Below are 20,563 nucleotides of genomic sequence, written 5' to 3' on the forward strand. Positions count from 1 at the left end.
TACGCTCAACTGGGTGCCAAGCCACGTGGGCGTCACAGGCAACAAGCTAGCCGACGCCGCAGCTGAAGCGGCGTGCCAAAGACCCGAAGTCGATGTTGTCGTCCCTCTCAGCAGAAATCAGTTGCGCCTACGCACCAGGGCTCTTAATCAGGTACAACGGTTCCTTCAGCACAGACTGGAGGCAGAGGTGTCAGAGAGGGCGAGTTGGTACAGGGCAGTCACAGACTACGAGCCCCTTGTACTTCCTCGCTCCACACCTGGAAAAGTGGAAACTCTGCTCCTCCGTCTGCGTCTGGAGGACCGTTGTTTCTGGGAAATCAAGAGAGATTCAACACCTGCAGAAAGAAGATGCCACCACTATAGCCACCCTGAAGCCACCTTCAAGCATTACCTCCAGCATTAGCCCGCAACTGCTTTTCTGAGGAGAGGGCCTCCGACAACATCTGAGGGTCTTGTGCGTCGCCTATGCCACCACTTAAGCGATTATGAACTGCGTCGGCTGGTGGAGTGTCAGCCCCCCCCCCTGTAAATTTATATATATATATATATGTATGTATGTCTCACTTAGCACCATTCACTAAAGTATTCACTTGTAACATCATCACTTGAAACACCAACACTGACACATTATGAAGGGTGCATTCGCCGGGATGTGCATACGCATTTTACATGAGTATGCACATGTTGTGAATGTATGAGTGTGTGTGGTTGGGCCCACAAACACTCATAAGTCAAATCACCCTCCAAACGGGCTCACACTAAAAGCCCGTGGGAGCTTCACTCCCGAATCTAACAGAACAGAACAACGTCGATTCATCAGACGTCGGCAGCCCTTGGCAGCAGACAGACGATACTTGCACGAGCACAGTCAATCTCGCTAGAGCTACTCTCTAGAGTTGACTCGTATTCGTAATCCAACTTTACGTTGGATAGCTTTGCCTTGGCAGTTACACTGCCACCCACTTCTGGGCATTTCCCAGCACTTTTTCCTATTCGTCATTTTCATATTTTCGTAGCTCTCCGGGATCCGCACGAGACCTTGTTGGCTCGTGAGACTTCTTCGTCGTCCGGCCCGGCGAAATCTAGAAAAATTCTATCTTAGTTCAGAGTAGTGTAGATGCCGCAACCACTGGACACACAGTGTGCCCTACCACGCGGCTGTCACCAGTCGCCAAAGGAAACTGTGTGACCCCTTTATATTATTTTCTTTGGCTCTGCTGAGCACATTTTATTTTTGTGTAACAGGGGGCTCGTTCCCCCACCACGACGCGCAGGATGGAGTCCTCAACTCCATCCCTGCCAACTAGGAAGACCTCCCCTGACGACCCCAATATCGACCCGGACAAGGCTAGACACGTGTTTCTCCTTTCTGACTAGACCCGATTAGCTGACCTCAACCCAATTATGCTTAAAACATGTTTATCTCAATTTACCGATGATATTAACCAAGTTAAAAAACTTAGAAGCGGAGACCTCCAAATTACCACCAACTCTGGGAAAGCTACACGCGACCTTCTCAAGGCCAGGAATTTTCATTCCTTCGATGTTGTTGCATCCCTCCCTAGGTCACTCAACTCCTGCAGAGGAGTAATCCACTGCAGAGGTTTGATGACCATGGAGGAATGTGAAATCCTCGATGAGATGAAATATTAGATATTAAATTTATAACGCGACTGGACCGAGAAAGGAACATGCGAGTGAACACGTCCCTCATAATTCTGACATTCAATTCAACAACCCTCCCTGACCACGTCAAAATTGGATACATTCATGTCCCAACACGACCATATGTCCCTAACCCTTTACGCTGCAACAAATGTTTCAAATATGGTCACCTTGCCAAATTCTGCAGCAAACAATCAGTCATATGCGGTAAGTGTGCAGGCGAACATCCTACGGATGCTTGCTCTGCTAATGTGTTTCAATGCGTTAACTGTCCCTCCAATAACAACCATGCATCCACCTCCCGAGACTGTCCCACTTTCAAAATAGAAAAACAAATTTGTACGGAAAAAGTAACTTGTGGCATATCCTTTTACGAAGCAAGGAAGCGTGTGATGGAAAGACTAGTTACCCCAACTAGTACCTCCGGAGCAACTTCCTATGCTTCGGCAGTAAAGAAAACTTACAGAACCATTGAAACACAGAGAACAAACACTCCAACAAGGACAAAGATCAACGCCCAACTAAGCAAACTCACTCGCACCTTCCCTCCCCGGCCATCCCAGAGCTTCCCAAGCGTGTACTTACACGTATGGAAGAGGATGTCCACATGGAGACCTCCGTTTCTAATAAGCGACTTTTAAGTCCCATTTCTACCCCAGAACGAAAATCCAGGGCTAAACACACCTCTCCCACTAAGGCCAAGAAAGGAAGAAACCGAAGCAGAAAATATATATATATATATATATATATATATATATATATATGTATATATATATATATATATATATGTATATATATATATATATATATATATATATATATATATATATATATATATATATATATATATATATATATATATATATATTCCAGTGGAATTGCCGAGGTGTTAGAATTAAATTAAATGACCTTGTAATTTCAACTCCTTAAACAACCCCTCAGTAATATGTCTACAGGAAACACTCCTCAAGCCCAGTGTAGAGTTCACACTCAAAAACTTTACCATATATAGGAAGGACAGGTTAACGCCTGGAGGGAGGGGGGTCGCAATTGTAGTCAGCGACTGCCTTCCCCAAGTGGAATTACCACTATCCACTAACTTGGAGGCAGTCGCAGTGAAAACCAAACTGCAAAACAAACTCGTCACCATCTGCTCCATCTACCTACCTCCCGACCCTCAATTCCCACTAGTGGAGGTTAACGAATTGATCAGACAACTACCCCACCACAAACTCATAGTGGGAGACTTCAACTCCCACCATCACACGTGGGGTAGCAACAACACATCTCCTCGAGGGGAGCAGATGGAAGAGGTGCTCAATACCAACAACCTGGTCCTCCTAAACACTGGCAGTCCCACTCGTGTAGACAATACTAGGGGATCCTTTTCATGCATTGATTGATCCATATCATCTCCTGCGTTGTCTGACATTATCCAATGGACCACGCATGACGACACCATGCTTAGCGATCATTTCCCAGTAATCCTAAAAATAGGGGGTGACCACACTACGGCTATTCCAGCCTACGGAGACTACCCACCCCCTCCCTGTCCCAAATTTAACATCACAAAAGCCAACTGGGAAATGTATCGCACAACCATCAATGTCAACATCACAGGGGATAATATGGATGACAAAATATCAAATTTATCCAACTCTATTTTGAATTCAGCTCATAAGAATATACCAAAAACCTCGGTATTTCATAAGCATAGAGTTCCTTGGTGGACATCAGACTGCAGAAAAGCACTTTGCAAGCGGAATAGGGCTTACCGAACTTTTAAAAATAACCCGATTCCACCAAATATTTTTACCTTTAAAAAGACGGAAGCAGAGGCCCGTAAAACCATCAAACAGGCCAAACGAAAGTCTTGCCGTGATTACGTCTCAACAATAAACATAAACACTCCTCTAACACAAATCTGGTCAACTGTCCGAAAAATCGAAGGCAAATATACCCCAAACATCAAGACCCTGAACATTGGAAACACGTTTGTAGATGCTCCCATGGACATCGCAAACACAATAGCATACACATTTACGCAAACAAGCAACACGAATAACTATTCTCCAACCTTCTTACAACACAAACAAAGACTGGAAGCAGAACCACTGATCTTCCATACACAGACATACCACGACTATAACACCCCCTTCCAACTACACGAGCTTGAACAAGCCTTAAGCTTGTGTACAGGAACCTCTGCTGGTCCAGATGGGATTAAGTATGATATGCTGCAACATTTGAATTCAATTTCACTGAAGAAAATTATTAGAAATATACAACGCAATTTGGATTAATCAAGAATTCCCAAAAACATGGAGACATGCCCACGTCATACCTATTCTCAAAAAGGGAAGGACCCAAAGAGTCCTTCCTCTTATCACCCTATAGAGCTTACCAACTGCTTATGCAAAGTATTAGAACGTATGGCAAATAACAGATAAAAATTCATTCTAGAGTCTCAACATTTAATAGTTCCTGCCCAATGTGGTTTCAGGAAAAATAGAAGTAGTCTTGACCATTTAATCAACTCAGAACAAGATATCTTCTCCTCTTTCGAGATGAAAGACTACCTTGTTGCTTGCTTTTTAGATTTAGAAAGAGCCTACGACATGGCATGGCGACGTGGTATCCTCGAAAAACTCTATGCACTTGGCTTTAGAGGGAATCTCCCTATTTTCATTCAAAATTTCTTAAAAGAACGAACTTTTTCCGTTAAAAATCAAAATTATTATTCAACAGTACGCACACAAGAAAATGGCGTACCACAGGGAAGTGTGTTAAGTCCCACATTATTTATGTTACTCATAAACTCTACCCGCTCCACCTCGGAACCTTAAATACTCATTATACGCTGACGACGTCGGAATCGGGCATTCCTCACCGAACGCCAAGTTTTCCGGCTCTCGCGTACAACTGGCCCTGGACTCGCTCCAGGACTGGTCTGACAAATGGGGATTTAAGTTTTCGGAATTAAAGTCAACAGTAATTCTATTTTCACGCAGAGCCTAGGCAGAAATAAATCTGCAATTACATGGTAATCCCATTCCAGTACAAAACTCAACCTTTTTCCTTGGCCTGAAACTGGACTCCAGGCTAAACTGGAAGGCCCATGTAAAATATCTAGTTGATGCGTGTAACAAGAGAATTAATTTACTACGTAAACTAACGGGCACAAATTGGGGAGCAGATAGAAAATCCCTGCTAATGATTTATAAGTCCCTAATTAGATCTAAATTAGACTATGGGTGTCAGATTTATGGTTCGGCAACACCAACCACGTTACAACCCCTGAACATCATCCAAAACAAAGGCCTAAGAATAGCACTTGGAGCATTAAGCTGCACAAGAATCGAGAGGCTGGAAGTTGAAGCAAATGTACCCCCCCCCCCTCCACTACAGGCGCGAACTCCTTGCACTCCGATACGTCGCCAAAGTGCTCCTTAACCCTCGACATCCCTGCAAGGAAACGATGAACCAGCACGAGCACCTCACCAACTCCAGCCTAAATCCCCTTTCCATCAGGATCCGATCCTTGTGCGAGCAGTATTCAGTGCCACTGTGGTCAATAGAACAGATGGAAACCACCTACTTACCACCGTGGAAAAACATCGCCCTCAAGGTCAACATCAACCAAGACCTCAAGAAAAAATCGTCTTCCACAGAACAACTTAGACAGAAGACCCTGGAGACCATCAACAAGTACAATGACCACAGGGCACTGTACACTGATGGCTCCAAGTGCGGCCCCAAAACTGGGACAGGGTTATACAGCACCAAAACCCGGATGATGTTCAGATTGCCGGACCATACGAGCATATATATCGCCGAACTCTTCGGTATATACCAAGCCATAGAAAATGCTCAATCTGACACACATAGTAACTTCGTCATATTCACAGACTCGTTAAGCGCACTCCAATCAATTAAGACAGGTAACCATATGGAGAACTTTCTCTTGGGCAAAATCATTAGCACATTGTCGATAACTAACAAGTCCATTACTCTCTCTTGGGTTCCCAGCCACATTGGGATCTTCGGGAATGAGAAAGCGGACACCTTAGCCAAATCTGCCTTAGAAAAAGACTCTATTACAGACATACCCCTGGACATAGGAACCTTCAACTCTATACTAAGAAAACAATTACACGCCCACTGGCAACTCCAGTGGGACAACCTTCACATCTCGCACAAACAAAAGGAACACATAACAGACTGGTCGACATCATACAGAAACAACAGACGGGAGGAAATGCTATAGCAAGACTGAGGATGAACTCGACCCGCCTCACCCACCTAAACCCATACATAAACGGCGTATTTCCTCCCCAATGCAACACTATAATATCCATAAGGCACATACTCGTACGCTGCTCAAGATACAACACACAGCGCCAAGCGCTTCTACAACACTGTAAACTTAAAAAAATTCAGCTAAGCACTACAAATCTTTTGACCGATGAACGTTTACTTATTGACAAAGTAGTATTTTATTTGCGCACTACAGGACTATTGTGGAAATTATAATGGTAGATTAAAAAGGATCGCAGGTTCACACCAGGCTTAATGACCTCATTATAGATCGATAGCCTTAAAGATAAAAAAAAAAAATCGTCAATTAGAACTTGATCAGAAGACGTCCTGCGAAGACTAACCACTGCCACGCCAACCCCAAGTCCTAATTACTCCAGTCGCAGGCTACTCGACGTCAAGTCTTCTCGTCTTTGCTGTTCTCAAGACAAACCGCATCCGATTGGGCCGGAACAGTTCGTCCATACGCACCCGGACATTGTTACTGTCGTTACGATACGGAGGTTCGAAGTGCTGAGCACCTCGTATCAGATGTTCCCCCTTCTACAACATTCTATTGTACACTTTTGATGGATTAATGTATTCGCTAACTCTTTTAAATCCATTAATTCTTTCCGATGTTTGATTCAAACCCCAGCAGATCTAGTAGCACCCAAACTGGTATTACTTTTAAGGGCCTGGAGAACATAGTTCCTTGTTCGCCCTCACAATGACAACAGGACCTTTCGCAGTCAGGCTCGTTGATTCCTATTAGCGCTAGAATTTTCAATTGTCTCCGATTTCACGAGGCAAAGGGGTGACTTAACTTATTTGGAAACCGATATTTATGACACAAATTCCTGGACAGTGGAAGAAGGTGGTGGATGAGGTGGTGTGGGTAACACGTACCTTAAGTGATTGATGAAGGGAGGGGGAAGATAGCTGCAGTTGGGGAACCGAAGTCCAGGAGATTTGTATCACATCTCGGGACCACTCGCCTTCCCTCCAAGGCAAGCGTGAGAGTAGATCAAAGCCGGGGGACGGGTACGATGGGACAACTCATTAAGTGAACCGTCCTAGGCTAATGAAACCCAGAACTCCTATTGTGAGTTTTAATGAATTGAATAATTAAACACTAGAAATATGCTACTTGACATTAAATAAGGGTTTTAACAGTTGGCTTTCACACATACATCCTATCTATTCTATCTCCCTGCGCGCCTATCTAGGGGTCCTATCTCGTAAATACTCTTTGTTACTTGCTAGTATCCTTAGAGGGTCTCTGCTGGGTGAGGGGATGACTTCCAAGGGGTGCTGGTCCCTCGTTCTGGCAGGATGCTTTTGCTATTGAAGGATATCGGTGTTGTTGATCACGGCGGGAACCCGGGTCATCCTTTGTGATTAGCCTCGTGGCGGGGGTGCGGGTTTGATCACGTAGGGGGTTTCTTGTATTCGCTATCCAGTTCCTTTCAGGTCAGTGTCCCGAGGAAAGGGGTACAGGTACGTACGTGACCCCTTGATACACGAATGATTTGTTCACTGGAAGCTGGAGGCCTCAAGACACTATCCAAATCCCCACGATGGTCGGGATGTCACACACAGCGCTCCACCTGATAAGTTTCGGAAGGGGGTTTGTCCCGGAATCACTCGTCGAATGTCTACAGTGCGTAAGCGCTCACTTAAGGAAGAAAATCCTTAATAGCCACATGAGGGAGGATAGGGCGCGATTGGGCTCTCAAGGATGTGAGCGGCCCGAACCTCCCTGCTTGACCCTAATGGATAGACTGACCTCTGTCCCGCGGCATGTGAGGTCGGGAATGCCCGCCAGTTAGCCTCCAACGTTGCCAATACTTCTACGTTCCCGCCACTAGTGTTGAAGGGTACTACGAATAATGTTCATGCGGGAGATGACACAGTTCCAATTGTTCCTTGAGGTAGACACTATTCACGAGCGGGTTAGCTACGATCCTAATTATTCTAATTGCCTAGGTTAAAACAAATATGTGGCAGCGCGCAGGGGTGGGGGAGGTGTTCGCACGAAGCGTGAGCTCTGGACAAGGCCGCTTTGTTACTTTGGCCGATGAAAATCCGTTGGCCTAAGTCGTGTGAGAACACTTGAATCTAAAGGGGGGGGGTTCTCTAAATAATTAGAAGTCTCTCACTTCGTTAAGGCACTTTAATTGATTGCCAAAATGGCACAACAGTTGAAGAGGATAAAGAGAAGGAGAAAGGACAGGATGTAGCTACTAGAAGTCTTAAGGACTCTGGTAATTCCCCCGAGTATAGGGAATGAAGGGCCGAAGCGGTGAGAAATCGGACGTGAGAAAATGGGAAGGGGAGACAGCGAGCCGGGTGTCACAATTTCAAAAATTGTGACAATTTAAACAAATACGACATAAATTGCTGCATAAGTGTATTCAAAATTAAAAACATGACTATTAATGTTATAATTTTTACTTACTGGTGTGTGATAAGGCTTTGTTAATTTAATTATAAGATTAAACTAGAAATAGGTAATTATTTTTACTGAAGTAAGTATGAGCAGTAAAAATAAGAGGATGTTGATTTCGATTTTGTGCATTTTATCTGAGAGTGTTGAAAAATAATGGATATCACTGTACCGTTCTGTATATGAAGACAATCAGTGAGATAAATGATGATAACAGTGGTGGCGGACGTACGAGGTGACCAACGTTTGTGTAAATAATAGCCTCTTAGATCTGCTGGGAGCTATTTTCAAACAAATATGACTAATTTTACGTGTGCCGTGGCAGACTGCACGTCAGATTCAAGAAAAAGTATGAGAAAGACAAACCAAGTAACTAAAAATGTCAAAGGATATGCCAGATTTCCGAGTGTTAAAAAGGAATCCAAAAGAAGAAAGATATGGGAGAAGAGGTGTAGGCGTGCAGGTGGTTGGAAGGCAACAGCTAATCACGTTATATGCTCCTTACATTTTTTGGAATGGAACAATGGACCATCACCTGAACATCCAGACCCAGTTTTGTTTTCCTATGACGGGTGGGGAAGAAACCACCTTGCAGTGATTAATAGGAAGAAAAACAGTCTCCAGTGCCAAGGTCAAAATGTCATTTCTGAACCGAAGGGACCTATAACAACACCTCAACATCCACACAGTGCAACATTGAAACACTTTTCCCTCAAAAAGAGGTGTTACCCCAGCACGTCCAAGACTGGGTGGAGGTAGAAGTATGCACCACCACAGAAGATTCAGGTAGGTTACATTGAGTTATTTTATTGTTGTTTAAAATTGGTAAGTTAAGACGGTGTGGGGCGCAAAAACACGAACAATTCTGGAAAATTAACGAATTTTAGGTAAACATTTCAAAATATTCTCTATGATGGTGGTAACACTTCGACCAAATATTACAGCTCAGTTCCGTTTCTTTTCTTATATATAATATAAAATGGATAAATTTTTGGCGACCTCTGGCAACCCCATTGCATGAAAAAACATTCTATATATTGAAATAAAGTCAAAATTTTGATAGCCAGTTCTGTTTTGTTTACTGTAATTAATATTTATGGAAATATCTGGCAACTTGCCCAACACTAAATCCCCAGTAGTCTTTGGTCACCACAATCATCTCAGTATCCTTTCAAAGCTGAAAAAAGAAGTCGTCCTGTCGTGTATCTGTCAGCCTACCAGTCACGCACGCGATCGTATCATCTTTTATTCTACCAACAGGTAAGCATTCAAAAGATTCTCTATGATGGTGGTAATACTTCGACCAAATATTACAACTCAATTCCGTTTCTTTTATCATATATAAAACAAAATAGATAAATTATTGGCGACATCTGGCAACCCATTGCATGAAAAAACATTCTGTATATTGAAATAAAGTCAAATTTTCGATAGCCAGTTCAGTTTTGTTTACTGTGTTATGTGTATGGATGTATCTGGCAAAATTTCCCAACTTTATATAGCCAACATTGCTTCTGTAGTTGCTTTTTAGCATCCCACTCACGCACACGATATCATTATCTTCATTTATTCTACCAACAGTAACCAATATTCATTTCATCTACCAACAGTAACCATGGGAGGGGTGAAGAAGAGGACATTAATGTTGAGAAAATATATGGAGATGGCAAGGAAATGTAGAAGACGATGACGACGAGAAGATACCTCTACCACTCCCCCTACCCCTGCATCCAGCTCCTCGACCTGACTCCGAACACCCATTTCCTTGACCTCACCCCGAACTACTGCACCTATCACCTCCACTGCACCCCCCACAACCTTATCTGCTACGAAGAGGAGATTAGAGATTACACGCACATACTCGCAGACAGAAAAAAGAAAGCAGTTTTAAATGCCGGTGCGCTCCTTTCAAACTTTAAGTGCCTCTTCTGAAAAGTTTGTTTTTTATATTTTAATAGCCATATCTCTGTTTCTTTTTGTCCGATTTTATTCTTTCGAATTTGTAAAGAGAAATAGTAATTCTGTAATATGGCAAGAAAAAATAAAGGCAACTGTAACTTGATTTTTTTTTTTTTCATTTATCATAGCAGATTTTCACTGAAGTTTCTACTATTCGAAATTGGAAAAAAAAAATCATAAAAAAAATAAAAGAGAGTAGGAAAAAAATCAATTTAGTTAAGGGACCGTCTGGGACCATCATAGGCGATTATTCGAAAAAAAAACCTGGTACATGAACGAATTTTAGGAAAACATTTAAAAAGAATCTCTATGACGGTGGGAACACCCCCTACAAAGTTATAGAGCTGTATTTCGTTCCTATATATTTTTTTTTTATACAGAATGAAATAGATAAAATATTGGCAACCTCTGGCAACCCCATGCATAAACAAACATTTTGTATCTTGAAATAGCGTCAATATTTCAAGAGCTATTTTTTTTTTTTTTTTTTTTTTTTGCTACGGAATTGTGTTTATGGAGACATTTGGCAGCTCCTCCCACTAGCATAAGTCACAAAGGCAGAATTTTACCGCAGAATCATGGCATCAGTACCCATTCAAATGTCAAAGTAGGGTAACATTCCTCTTAGAGCTCTCACCGTGCGCCACAGTTTTGATTCCTCACCCTGTATTATTGCTATAGTCATGGGAAGATTGACGAAAAGCCAGCGAGCAAGGAGGAAGAATGTAAAGAAGGCCTTTGTGTGCTGGCTAGAGAAACAGAGGTGAAAAAAAAACGAAGAGGAAACCAGCCAACCCTCACGCAGCACTCCACAAGCTACTAGCTCCGCCCACCTTACACCTCCTCCACCCACACCACAAGTTGGAGCCTCACCTCATACCTCATCTGCAAAGAAGAAGAAATTGGAGGTTTGCTATGCATTGCAACCATCAGAGAAGACCACAGTTGATGACTAGAACTTAATTTTGAAAAAAGTTATCTTCAAGAATTATTTACACATGTTGCGTGCGGTAAGTGCTTTGGGAAACTAAATGTCAGCTTTACAAATAAATACATGGTTTATAAGATTGACTTAGAGTGTGGCCAAAAGTGTGGTGATTCCGAACTGAGAGACACTCCAGTGACGAACGCCTTAGTGTACAATACAATGAATGGATGTTTAGGCTATGCAAGGTTTCACAAATTGACTGAGAACATAAGTATGAAGCCTCTGCATTTCAGTTATGTAAATTTTCAGTCAGTTGCAATTGAGAAAACAAAAGTAAAGGCAAAGGAAATATTGTAAAACTGGTAAAGTGACCAAAAGCGGGGACTATGAGGCTGGGGCCTTTTAAAAATGGTCACGCAAAATTGAAATGCCTTCTCCTGTCCATTTAATGTTTTTGTTCTTTTTGTTGTAATATCTTCGGTTGTTCAAGATGGATTTTTGTCATTTTTGTTTCATTTGAAAGATAACATTATGCTCTTTATTTCCTATGTTAAAAAATAAAATATTTTTTCATGAAACCTGAATTTTGCAGCACCTTTGAAATGTTCTGAAAAGAAAATTCACAAAAAAAAGGTATGAGTTTGGTCAAATGTACAACATAACTTATATTCCCCAGACTCGAAGCTTTCATTTCATACCAAGCTAAATTATGTGGAAGGGTCTGCATGAAATTAATTACAGCTTCACTATATCTTCACTACACTTTTTATATACATGTGAGGAATACAATACCCTGGGGAATTACAGACAAATGTAAATGGTAATTATAAGGCTAAGTTCATTAAAAAGATTCAAAAAGTTTTAGGATATCCTCCCTTATAAAGCAACCAGACGGTCCTTAAGGGCAAAAACTACTTTTTCGGTCGAAAATAATAATTATCTCGAATTATGACAAAAGAAACAATATAGATTTAATATATCTAGACTTTGCAAAAGCTTTTGATACCGTCCCACACGAAAGACTACTTACTAAATTAGCTTTGCATGGAATAAGTGGTAGCATATTAGGTTGGACTAGTAATTGGTTGAAAGGTCGAAAACAGAGAGTTGTTTTAAATGGAAAAACTTCTGGATGGAAAAGTGTTGCAAGTGGAGTTCCTCAGGGTTCCGTTCTTGGGCCATTTCTATTCATAGTATATATAAATGATATAGACCATGGACTAAAATCTACTGTTTCCAAATTTGCTGATGATACAAAACTGTGCGGAGTGGCAAATGATCACCCAAACCAATTAGATATTCAAGAAGATTTAGATCAATTACAGCAATGGTCTGAAAAATGGTAATGAAATTTAACACAAGTAAATGCAAGGTAATGCACATAGGTAAAAATAATAGTAAGTACGATTACAAGTTATTTGGAAATTCGTTAACAAAAGTGGATAGTGAAAAAGATCTCGGCGTAATTATCAGTAACGACCACAAATCATCCAAGCAGTGTATTTCAGCCTCTGAGAAAGCAAATAAGATTCTGGGGTTGATTGCGCGATCTTTTGATTTCAAAAGTCCATCACTCATTAACAAGCTATATAAATCGTTAGTTCGTCCACATATGGAATATGCTGTTTCCGTATGGTCACCGAATCTCATTAAAGACATTGACAGACTGGAAAAAGTACAACGGCGAGCCACAAAGCTGATTCCAAATATCAAAAATAAATCATACGAAAATCGACTTAAGCACATGAAGCGTGGACTCAGAGGTGACTTGATACAGGTCTTTAAGATTTTAAAGGGAATTGACAACATCAAAAGTGACCAAATTTTCACATTGAATGAGAATCAGACAAGAAACAATGGTCTCAAACTGTCCGGAAATAGATTCAATTTGGAAGTAGGTAGAAACAACTTTGCCAACCGTGTAGTTAATGAATGGAATAAACTTCCTGCACAGGTAGTGCAATGTAGTTCAGTTCGAAGCTTTAAGAATCATTTAGATAAATACCTAAGTAAGATGCTGTAATGATTATGATTTATGTTATATTATTTGTTTTTGTTTTGTTATAATTTGTCTGTCTGATTTTCAGTTATATGTCAATTTATTATCATTTACTATTTACCTGTTTGTTTATTATTTTAACTATACCTATGCATTTATTTATGTTTTTTTTATTTACATTATTATAGTTTTTATTTATTGTTAATATGATTTTTTTTTTTTTTTGCATCCGACCTAAATATGGATCAAAAGGTCTCCTGTCGGCATGCTCCGCCTTTGTAATCCTTTGTAATTTTTTTGTGGCTCGCTGAAATACTAGTCCGTTATGTGCGTAACGCTGCCAGACGTTAGAGCGTCGTGGTGGGTTTTAAAATTTAAATGCCTACTAGACTCTGACCTGGGTATTTAAACTCTGATGCCATATATCTTCAATATCTAATGTTATGCCTCTTTTTTTTTTTTTTTTTTTTTTTTTTTGTGGTACGATAGTTTTCACGCTGCCGGCTGTATGTTTACCCCTTTCTCCGAGTCGGTACACGTGTGTGTGTGTGTGTGAGAAAGAGAGAGAGAGAGAGAGATAGAGAGAGTATTGATCGACACGTGACTTGCTACACTGTGATTTTTCTCTCTTATCGTGTATTTTCCTGTGATACACAATGGGAAGACGCAAAAGGAAGACCATTGCTTGGAGTGAAGCTGCAAGCAAAAGGATGAAGGCATACTGGGATAATAAAAGTAAAGAACCATTGGCAACTCCTTCGACATCCACGTGTGCTGCTGGCGAGGCTGCCCCACTTCCTACCCCCGCCTCCCAGCTGATGAGTACGCCAGCAATAGAAAGAGAGAAATTATTAGCTGGAGTCGTTGTATTGTTTTGTCTGATTCATTTGATTAACAATTTATATATAGAATTGACTATTCCCTTGATCTACCATACTACCATAATCCTGAATGAAAAAGTCCTCTAATGATACTTTCTATAGGATTCTATACTCTATAGAGTATACATATTGTTTACAATATCATTCCCAAATGTCCTTATCATAACACTCATCATTTGCATGGATGATTTGAGATCGTTACTGATAATTACGCCGAGATCTTTTTCACTACTCACTTTTGTTAACGAATTTCCAAAATAACTTGTAATCGTACTTACTGTTATTTTTACCTATGTGCATTACCTTGCATTTACTTGTTAAATTTCATTAGCCACTTTTCAGACCATTGCTGTAATTTATTTAAATCTTCATTCCGCAAATTATGAGTACAATTACAGTTAAATCAGGTTAAAAACAAAAAAATCACCAAAAAAACATATTAAGGAATAAAGTGAAACACATCTGACAAAATTTAAAAAAAAAAAAAAAAATTGAGGACATTTTGACCACCCACCTAGGCCGTTGGGGACATTTTGTCCCAGGGGTGCAGATTTCAGGACATTTTGTCCGGGCACCGATAAGTCTTGGTGGTGAATTGTCAAGGGGGCGAATGTGAACGATGGCGAAAAGCCATGTAGCCCTTAAGTTGTTCCCAAGACTCTAATCTTTCATTTCCTACATAGTAGGTTGATTACCCATGTCTATGGATACTTCAATGATCACAGATACCATCATGAAAAAAAAATTAACTACATGTAATATACATGTTACTTAAACAATTTAGTATGCAATAATACTCTTTCCAATAAAGTAAGTATACATGAGTTCACCAGAGAAATTGAACAACTTTTATGACACATTCCCCTATAAGCACTTCCCTTGGTCCCTCTAGGGATAGAAGATGGTTTTATGGGGCGAAAAATGAATATTCCCACGAAATTGTGTTTTTGGTTCTAAAAAATAATACAACTATCTGGCTATCATATCCTAGAGGCTGGAGTTGATACCATAAGTCTAAGTATCTATCTTTAATATTTAAAGGGCAGCGTGTCGTTTGTTTTGGCTCGATAATTTGTTTACACACGGACATTTAAATCATGCTGTGGCAGCATTTCTCTAGCTTTTTTGTTATTTTTCTTACAATTTTTATGTTGCAACTCGTGTATTATCGTACCTCTGGCTGTAAAAATAGGCTCGTACACTAGCTGCAGTGGTTATAATTATAAAACGAGTCTACTTTACTTTGTTTTGGTATTGGTCAGATTTAAACTTGTACTACCCATGAGGAAGTGGACTGTGTTCTATTTTGTGGTTGTTTAAGAGTAAAAAACGTAGTGTGACGCTTTATTGTAACATAACAATGTCACGACCCAAAAGAAGTGTAATTCAAAAACGGAAACTGGCTGAAAATGCTCGGAAAAAAAGGAGAACGTCTCCAAAGTTATCTCATTCTTTACAAACTATCGCCCATTCCAGTGATAGTTACAGTACCAGCTCAAAGAAGAGAAAATCATTAGTAATTGATGAAGAAGTTACAAAGGAAGGTATGGAGAAAGAACGTTTGATAATAGAAAAAGAAGATTTAGAGGAGTTAGTGGGAAGTATGGTGTGTGGAACCTGCTGCAGTAGTGAAGTTGAAATAAATGTCACCACACAGTGACACACCAAATTGATAGTTATATCATTATAATCATTGTGAAATGTGAGAATAGCCACATTCTTTTAGATACAAACAAGACAAAGAAACCTGATATACCTGTAGGAGAAAAGTTTTATCCTCTAACAACCATGTTAGATTATTGTATGATGGAACTTCAACTTGGTGCAGGTTATGATAGCTAGGTCAATATGAAAATGGAATTCCTGATATTTGAGCTGAAGTAGTTCTCATGGGATGGAAAAAGTCGCTATGAGTATAATGCAATTTGATTTATCCATCTAGCTGTCCTAGTTCTCGAGATATTGCATTTTGAATGGAATTAAATCGGGCCTATTTTGTCCGAGGAAATCGGGCCGAAACGTGCGGTCTGACTGATCGCCGATCAAACGTAAACAATGACGGTTTTTACTGACAGGCACAATTTTATATAAAAAATTAGCATATGGTTGCATTATTTGACCTATTTTCTATAAGATGTGTGATTTCCATGTAATTTGATCATATAATTACGTTTTTATCCTCTGCAAAATTACCCACCACAGCTACGAATACCGTAAAATTACATGAAAATCACACATTTTAAAGAAAATAATTTGAATAATTCAATTATATGCAAGGTATTACGCTAATAACCCAATAGTAACAAACTTAATAGTGTAGTTTGATCCATACCACCAGTGATCATAGATAGCGGGCAGGACGAATCGTAGCTGTGGTCCGTAATATTACGGAGGATGAAAACGTAACTTCTCTTCGATCAAATTACATGAAAATCACACATTTTAAAGGAAATATTTAAAATAATTCAACTATAAGTCTATTACACTAATAACATAATAGTAAGAAACTTAATAGAGTGAAGTTTGGTCCATATCACCAGTGATAGATAAGATGGCGGGATGGATGTTGATGTTGTTATCCGATAATCCGACCCGATAGAAAAAAAACTAATTTAAACAACCAATTTCTCAGCTCTACCGTAACATACTGACTTTATTTTGGTATTAGAATAATCTACGATACTAGTAGTTTTGGTTAATTATGGTCAGTTGCCCGCACAATAAATTTGTTAGCTCATTTTTTACGTTGAAACATATACCAATTTTTGATATACTGCTGAATGCAGGCCGCCATGTTTATCTAATGTTTTTATTGACCGACATGTAACTGATGATGTGAATGTTTGAAATTTATTACGATCGTAGTAAATACACTCACGCAACATTTTTATTAATTAAATTTCCCGCGGTATGTAAATTTGGCCGTTTGAACGGCGTGCGCATAAAATGACGCGCTATTGTGCTCGTCATCGACGGTGGCGCCTCTGGTGGTGTTTGACCTACCTAGTTATGATGGTGCAAATAGAGTGATATCTTTCCTAAGCTTGCCTCACTTCACTGATGCCACATACAGAAATTATGCCAAACATATAACTACAAAAGCCCTTCAGCACACTGAAAACATTTTGAAAAGGAGTAGGGATGCTGTTTATAATCATTACAGTAGGAAACATCATGGCTTGGAAGAGGGAAAAGCAAATGTTGATGTGACATTTGACGGGTCCCTTAAGGTTAGGTTAGTTAACCCATTCAACTCCAATGACAAGATGTCTTGTCATTTGGTCAAATAAAACAAAAAATCATAAAACACCAAAATGTTTGATCAAACACCAGAAAAATATGACGTCAATCCTCGCTTCGCTCGCAGCGAAGCGAGGACTGACGTCATATTTTTCTGGTGTTTGATCAAACATTTTGGTGTTTTATGATTTTTTGTTTTATTTGACCAAATGACAAGACATCTTGTCATCGGAGTTGAATGGGTTAAGGTGATTATTGCTTGTGAATATCAAAAAAAGTTTCAGAGAGGAAATAATTCTTTAACATTGTCTCCAAAATGATAATTCACTGCTTGACATGTGATCCTATTGGGAGTATTATGTATAATGTATTGCACAGGTGTAAACAGAGAACAGTTTACAGTGGCTACTGTTATCTGCATATTACACAAAATACTAAAGTAATCAATCAGATAATCACTTGACACTTGACTCATGACTGTGTCACCACTAAAAGATATCTTACATTTATTTGGCTACATCTGTACTTGTCAACAGTTAACTATATGATCAAGTAAAACTAAAGATTATATATTTTGTTTAATTTTTGGCTTGATCACACATGTGATTAATACTTATATTCATATCTCTTACAGGTACTACAGTTCCTGATGAGAGCTGCAATGTTTTGGGTGACCACACATATAGAGCTTCTACCCAAAGTGAAACTGTTGCAGAATCAGTATATGTAGCGGTGCAGACTGATCAGTGTAGAACACTTAAAAGAGCTTCACAAACTCATGAACAAGTACATGAGGTGAGTAAAGTATACCTAAGCTACATGTTATTTTTTCTGTTGTAAAGAGTGCCAATAGTCCTTTCACTGTTGCAGAAAATGAATTACATTGATGTTTTTTGGGGGCTGCAATTTCTTGTCCTCAGGTCTAGCAACTAACAATATTACCATGACTTGAAATTCAGGTGTAATGCAGTGAGATGGGAGATAAAGCATTAACAATAATGTAGCCTAGAAAAACGAGGATGGAGTGTAGATTGAAAGGAACAGTGACAATGTACTTCCAAGTACATGTTTGCATAGTTTTCGAGCCCCCTATAGAAAATTGATTTAAGTACCTACTACAGATATGGCAGGAACTATATTTTCAATTTACATGCAATAATATGTCCTCCACACTATCTTTCTTCTTTCTTATTTCTGTGGCAATGTAACAATGTTGTAGAAGATGGAGCATTACACAACACCTATATTCAGAAAATTCTAAGGAATACCGAGAGTATTAAAAGATATATGGGCATGGAACAAAAGGATTTTTATGATTTGTTTGATTTGATAAAAGAAAATGTGACTCGCATACATTATTGGAGAGGGACATTTAGTGTCAAGAATGAGAATACACTGCCAGGCATTATCAAAGCACATACAAATAGGAAGTTATCACACTTGGATGAATATTTAATGACCCTAGCGCTTATAAGAAAAGGATATGATTTATGAACTTTAGGGGATCTTTTTGAAGTAGCACGAAGTGTTGCAAGTAGTATCATCATAACTTGGATTAATGTACCGTATTTAGTACTTAAGGACTGGCTTATATGGCCGACTGCAGCACAGGTGCTTGCAAGTTTGCCAACGATTTCCCTGAAGAGTATTCTGACACGCAAACAATCCTAGACTGCACAGAGGTGTTCACAGTCAAACCATCAGATCTGTCAGCTCAGGCTGCCACATATTCTCAGTATAAACACCACAACACACTAAAAGTGTGTATGGAGGTAACACGTCAGACTGCTATACTGCAGAAGCTGAGCTCATTCATAAAGTTGACCCAGGTGATGCCATAATGGTGGATAGGGGCTTCAACATTGGTGAACTAATACTCCAGCATGGTGCAAAACTACAAATCCCACCATTTACAAGGAAAGGCAGGATGCTCACACAAAGTGAAATTGCTAACGATGTGGCCCCTCATGGATCATATTGTGGTAATAGTTGCAGTATTATGCAATATGATGCCTCCACCTGTGTAGATTTGACTGAGTACACAACCTAAGCATTTTAATTTGCAACTGAAGCAGTTGTTTGATCTTATTCAGAAACAAGCGAGGGTTTATAGAGTGGCAGCTATAAAAAGCTCATTATGACCCCATAAAGCTTATCTTTATCGTTATGTAAATAAAACTTGGGTGTTAGGGACCCATGTGTGAACATCTGTCTACCCCCACACTCTCTACCATGTAACTATTATCACCTATGTCATTTTAATGGATATGTAAAGATATTAATTTCTGTATAACTATTTATTAATAGAAATGTATGAATCATTGTGGTATGGTAAATCATTATTGAAAATGAAGAACACAGACTTTATTGTTGAAAGGAAATTTACAATGTATATTTAACTAATAGGATGAGGATAGACAACACAAATTTACTGAACAAAAGGGCCAGAACACAAGAAAAGCTGTTGCAGGACAATTACCCAATACAAGTCTTGCTAATGCTTGCACTAACTACAAGAGAAGGATGAGGATAGACAACACAAATTTACTGAACAAAAGGGCCAGAACACAAGAAAAGCTGTTGCAGGACAATTACACAATACAAGTCTTGCTAATGCTTGCACTAACTACAAGAGGAAACATGAAGATATTTCAATTTTAAAGTATAGGGTGAAATGTACATAGTAAAATGTAAGTAGCATTAAAAACACACACACACCAAATGTAAATACAACACAACAAACAACTATATAGAAAACAAATATGCAGTCAATATGAAGAAAAAAAAGTCTTAATTATTACTTGCCTCTGGAGTTATTTTTGATCTGAGGAGATTTGGCAGGACAAATCTATTATAGAATTCCATGGCAATTTTTGTGTTGCTATCTAAGAAAGCTTTGTCAAAATATATCCTTTGCATTATTAAATGTGGATTTCTTTTGGGTGAACATCACAAAATCACACTAAGTGCAATGTTATTATTTTCCCCAATGGTTCCATGGTAGGTATTAATGCTAACTATTTCCCTGCCACTAAGAAATCTGTATTTATTACTATTGGGGCATTTTACCTCTAGTAAACCCTTGCCACAGCATTTGCAACTGACAATGCCATCAGGAGTTGCCCTGAGTAGTGGATTGTCTTTAT

At 39.4% G+C, this 20,563-nt stretch overlaps 1 protein-coding gene and 1 pseudogene across 3 annotated transcripts in view; both read left to right on the forward strand.

The window, feature by feature from the left end:
• LOC143035231 (uncharacterized) overlaps window positions 1-20,563 on the forward strand; it is a 77,596-nt gene that overhangs the window by 36,612 nt on the left and 20,421 nt on the right. The window lies entirely within an intron of this gene.
• Window positions 8,708-19,444, forward strand: LOC143035232 (uncharacterized; annotated as a pseudogene).

Source organism: Oratosquilla oratoria, chromosome 18, assembly GCF_046742065.1.
Source record: "Oratosquilla oratoria isolate Oo_2021 chromosome 18, ASM4674206v1, whole genome shotgun sequence".
NCBI classification, from domain to species: domain Eukaryota; kingdom Metazoa; phylum Arthropoda; class Malacostraca; order Stomatopoda; family Squillidae; genus Oratosquilla; species Oratosquilla oratoria.